Consider the following 6,000-nt stretch of genomic DNA (forward strand, 5'->3'; position numbering starts at 1 on the left):
CCTACATTCTCAAGAATTGAGAAGAGCACTGTGTTATTTCTTCCAAGAATGCAAGGCTTAACTACAGTTAAGAGAAAGCATCATTTGGACTCATGTTGAGGTTCAGATTATCAAAGTCCTAAGAGGCCAGGAAACATTGAGGAATTTTTCCAGACTCAACAAAACTGAAAGGATATGACAACTAAGGGAAACACAGGTTTCTAGATCACAAAGGAAAAAGCAACATTGTTGGAGACATTGGTGAAATTTAAATGCTCCCTATAGATTGGAAGATAGTATTTTTTCATTGTTGATTTCCTAATATGGGGGTCAGTGTGAAGGTTCTGTAAGAGGGTGTCCCTGTGTTGGAGAAGTAGATATTGGAATATTTAGAGGTAATGGGGCATCACAATTGCAATTTGCTCTCAAATGGTTCGACAAATGACAGTGGATATATACATAGAGCAAGAAAGGCTGATAAAACACAGACTGAATCTGAGAAAATATGATGAGGGAGTTCTTTGAACTATTCTTGCAAGTTTTTTATAGGTTTGAAATAACTTAAAAATGAAGTTTAAAAAAGAAACATGACTTTATAAACTATTACTCAATTTCATTTCTATGTTGAGTCACATTTCACTGAAATGACAGAAAATGAATACAGTAAATTCTAGGTTTTCCCTTCTCCAGGGATGTGTCTAACCTGGTGAGGATGGATGGATGGATGGGAAGACAGAGTTGGTGTCAGGGCATGAAGGAGTCTGACCTTCCTAGGTTTGAGTCATCCTACAAGGCTTGCCTGGACTGAGGAATTCTTCACCCCACCTAACTCTCTCATCTGCTTCCACAGTTACTGCCTCTGGAGGTCCCCCCTCCCTTCCTATCTACACTTGCTATTCAGTTCCTGTGGTTGCCCTGCCTTCTCTTCACTAGGCCCAGTGGACAAGAATCCCTTTTCTATTTTAAAGCTGTGGCAAATGACCTCTGTGAGACTAGCCCCTACTCAATCCTTTCCTCTTCAGGGTCTACTCTCATCACTTCCCACACATCTCTGCTCATGGCATCCTGCTTCACCCAGCCCTGGTTCCAGGAAAATATTTTTTTTCTGAGGGGAGAGAGAAGGGTCAGCCTGACCTCTTATCCTACATGTTAAGTTTTCCTCAAAAGTAACTATTGTATAAGTCTGTAATGGATTCAAATTTGGAGAGACATTTTCTCTTCTATTTTTAGCACTGGATTATTTTTCATCCATTATAGTAAACACAAAGTCAAGGATCTACTTGTGTAAGGCAGGAGAGTAAAGGATGTAAGTGGAGGGGCTCCTGGGTGGCTCAGTCGGTTAAGCATCCGACTTCGGCTCAGGTCATGATCTCGTGGTCCGTGAGTTCGAGCCCCGCGTCGGGCTCTGTGCTGACAGCTCAGAGCCTGGAGCCTGTTTCAGATTCTGTGTCTCCCTCTCTCTGACCCTCCCCTGTTCATGCTGTCTCTCCCTGTCTCAAAAATAAATAAAATGTTAAAAAAATTTTTTTAAAAAGGATGTAAGTGGAGAACATTCATTAGGTTAGCTAACATTTTGGAATTGTAAGTTAACCAGGTGGTACTCATTCTGGGACCTCACTTTGAGAGCCACTGGCCTAACCTAACATTTCCCAGAAATCAATTTTTACTGATTTCAGAAAGGTTTATTGGTTTTGGAGTCTGGCAGATCCAGGCCTTAACTCCTGGCATTGCTTCTTACCAGCTATGCTAACTTAAGTAAGTTGAATTCCAATAATCTCCTATTTCTACCAAATTTACCAATATACAGTCATATGATAGTCATAGTACTATTTTCCCGACGAATTGAGTGTAAACATTGTTATGGACTGAATGTTTGTGTCCCCCAAAATTTATTTGTTGAAATTCTAACCCCTAATAATGTGATGCTATTAGGAGATGGGGCCTGTAAGAGGTAATTAGGGTGAAGGCCTCGTGAATAATATTAACACCCTTAATAGAAAGGCACAAGAGAGCTTGATTCCTCTCTCGCTGCTCTTTTCATCCCGTGAGGATACAGTGAGAAGTCAGCAGTCTGAAACCTGGAAGAGAATACGAACCCAAAGCTGACCATCCTGGCACCCTCATCTCACTCTTCCAGGCTTTAGAACTGTGAGAAATCAATTTCTGTTGTTTACATAAGCCACCAAGTCTCTAGTGCTTCGTTATAACAGGCTGAACAAACGAAGGAAAACGTCATGTTGAATAACCGAACTGAAGTGTTTTACTGTCCATAGTTTCACCATAACAATGTAGTCGTTTGCTTACTTCATGATATTTCAAGATTAGAAGGATAACAAAAGAAATCTCTAACTTACTATTAGAGATTGAAGCCGTAAGTGGGGAGAAAGTCCATAATTTCAGGGGACAGTGAAGTGTGTGAAGGCTGCAAGGAGTGGAGGCGTGGTCTGTTCAGGTACCTGGGTAGAGCGTCTTGAACAGCACCCACCTCATTTTCAACTGCAGACACGCTGAGTCCCAGCCCCAAACTACATGGTGGAGCTGGGGGTACTGGACGCAGCCAGGCTGCTTGCCAATTTCCTGTAAAGGAATGTTTCCTTCCATGCAGAGAGTTTTGTGAATTACATGTCTAGCTAGAGCTTCCTTCTTGAAAAAGCAAGAGACCCTGGAAAAGATCAATCCAATGAAATAGCCGATTTTAATGAAAACTATAGAATATGATGATGCATGCCTCAGTGCATCAGTCAGTTCAGGGCTCTCCTAAGAAATGGAACCAATTACAGATTTATTCTTGCCTTCATGGGCAATCATAGAAATAGACCTCATTTCAATTATATATGGTATTTAATATATAATATTAATATATATATGTATATATAAAGAAAGAGAGACAGACAGAGATATAGGGAAAAGGGGACAGATAAATACAGAGAGAGAGAGATTTATTTTAAGGAATTTACTTATGTGATTGTGAGGACTGTTAAGTCCAAAATCAAGGCAGGCAAGTAGGCTGAAAAGTCAGGCAAGTGTCCTGTGTCATAATCTTGAGGCAGAATTCATTCTTTTCTGGGAAACCTACGTTTGGGCTCTTAAGACCTGATTACAGAGGCTCATCCACATTACCAACGACAATCTCCTCTCCTAAAGTAAGCTGACAATAAATGTTAATCAGACCTGTAAAATACCTTTACAGCAGCATCCAGACTAGTGTTTAACCAAACAACTGGTCATCATAGGGTAGCCCAGCTGACACATAAAATTAATCATCCCTCTCAGTATCTTTTAAAATTGTTTGAATTCTCGGAAAATCACTTTTGAAAAGAGCATATGAAAACATGGAGATGGTCTGTCCAGTTCTTTCACTTCAGAGACAGACAAACACACATACATGCAAGACTCTAAAACATGCCCAAAATTATGCTCAGAAGTTTATTACTTGGAGATATAATCTATTCAAATACATATGTATGACTGAGGTTTACTCAATTCTGAACTCTAATCCTAGAAGAGGAAGAATTTTTTTTTTAAGTAAGTTAGTCTGGAAGATGATGAGAGGGTTAACAAAAAGACAGCAAGAGAGATAGAGAAAAGAGAAAAGAAGCAGAAAACAGAGGCCTATTGACAAAAGGGGAAGGTTTTATTTACATCCTCACGAATAATGACTCCAGCTATATTTGAAAAAATTGCCAGGGGGCGTCTGGGTGGCCCAGTGGGTTGAGTGTCTGACTTCAGCTCAGGTCATGATCTCATGTTCATGGTTTTGAGCCCCATGTCCGGCTCTGTGCTGACAGCTCAGAGCCTGGAACCTGCTTCAGATTCTGTGCCTCCCTCTCTCTGCCTCTCCCTTGGTCACAATCTGCCTCTCTCTCTCAAAAGCAAACATTAAAAAAATTTTTTTAAAGAAAAAATTTTCAGGATTGCATAACTAGACTTAATTGAACCATAGTAACAAGGACAATTAGGGTGTGTCCAGACACACTGCTTAAAAAAAAATAGCAACTTCATAGGCAATGATAGAAATAGACCTCATTTTAAAAATATATCACAGGCAACAGCACAATTGAAAAGATCTTGTGTATAGAAAATTAAGGGATCTAAACATAATAAATAAATTCAAAGAATTTCCCAAAATGGACCCAGTTAAATTCTTTGTATAGAAGGCATCAATACAAGTCTTTTCACCTTGCAAACCTGCCTCTCTTTCCTCAGTCCTTTTTCTTCTAACTCTGTTTATCTTCTTTGTACACGACATTCACTTTAAAGTTAATGAGGTTGGAAAGAAATCATGCAGTGAGCATTTGAGGGGAAAAAGGCGGGAAGGTTCAGATTAATTCACCGTGAAGATCAGCCACGTTCTGTCCATAGCCTTATCACTTTTCATTCTTGCATATAGAAAAACATCTTCAGTATGTTTTCCACAAATTAATTGGTTTGGCTTAATCCCAGCACACCACTCACTCCTTTTAAGTAGGTTAAAGCCCTTGAAATGTTAAGCTTTTACAGAATAATTTAAATATTTTACTTGTGGAAATGCCTTCTTTACTGGGTTCACATAATTACATTTTGCTAGCAAAAAAAGTAAAAAATAATAATAATCTGCCTTGAGTTTATTCCTCAGAATTAAAAAGAAATCTTTACAAATTAGTAATTATTCAAAGAAAAGTTGCAAACGGAAGAGGAAAATAAGGTATCAGGCATAAGTTGAATCATAGTTGAAGACGTCCATGTTTGTCTTCCTGATCTGGTGGTTATGCGATTGAGTGCACATGTAATTCAGCTCTTCAGAGTTTAAAAACAGTGCATAATTATTTAATAAATTATTTTCTTACAACATGGATAGATTGTAAAGACAACATTTCCTTGGATGATGACATTGCTCAAAACATGGTTGTCATCGGACTTACACAATCTCATTTAGTTTGTCCCTATAAAATAGGCTGGACAGGTGGGTAATACTAACCTAATTTTATAAACAGGAAACTAAGGTTTAGTAAATTAATCACCTTGATTTAGAAATTTAACAGGTGTAAAGGTGAGACTAAGATTTTGACTTCTGGCTTCAAAATGTTGCTCTTTGGGGGCTCCTGGGTGGCTCAGTCGGTTCGGCATCCGACTTCAGCTCAGGTCATGATCTCACAGTTCGTGAGTTCAAGCCCCGCATCTGGCTCTATGCTGACAGCTTGGAACCTGGAGTCAGCTTCGGATTCTGTCTCTCCAGCTCTCTCAACCCCTCCCCTGCTCGCACTATGTCTCTCTCTCTCTCAAGGATGAGTAAACATTAAAAAAAAAAAATGTTGCTCTTTGCAATAACCTAGTTGTCTTTTGTTAATGTTGAGCTAATATTCCTGGTGACATTATACAACAAGATAATCAAAGGCAAATACTGTGTGATATCTCTTATATGTGTAATCCAAAATAAGACAAAACACAACCATGAAAACAGAGAGTAAAATGGTGCTTACCAGGGGTGGGAGAATAGGAGAGATATGGAAGGATACCTACTTGCAACTAGTAGGTAATTATACCCTAAGGACCTAATGTATAGCACATTGATTGCAGACAACAAAACTGAATCATAAACCTTAAACTTGCTAAGATTAGGTCTTAATTGTTTCCAACATTAGGAGAGATGATAGTTATGTGATGGGATAGAGAAGTTAGCTAATGCTACAATGGCAATCATCCTGCAATATAAATCCATCAAATCAGTATGTTGTATACCTTAAACTTTAAAAAATGTTGTACATCAAATATATCTCAATAAAAACATTTTATCAATATAAACCATTTAAAAGGGCTTACTATATGCTAGATGCTCTAAATACATTAATTCATGTCATTCTCATATCAGTTCCATAAGGGAGATTGTATTTTACAGACTGAGGCTCATAGTCACTCAGTTTCCCAATTATCAGAGCTGAGCTTTGCAAAACCTCTAAGCCAAGATCAGGGCTACCCAATTAGATGCATCAGCTCATTCTTAGATCATTTTCTGAAAAAGCACGGAGTCAGTAGAAATTGTAG

The sequence above is a fragment of the Prionailurus bengalensis genome, chromosome C2 (genome assembly GCF_016509475.1).
Source record: "Prionailurus bengalensis isolate Pbe53 chromosome C2, Fcat_Pben_1.1_paternal_pri, whole genome shotgun sequence".
Taxonomy (NCBI): Eukaryota; Metazoa; Chordata; class Mammalia; order Carnivora; family Felidae; genus Prionailurus; species Prionailurus bengalensis.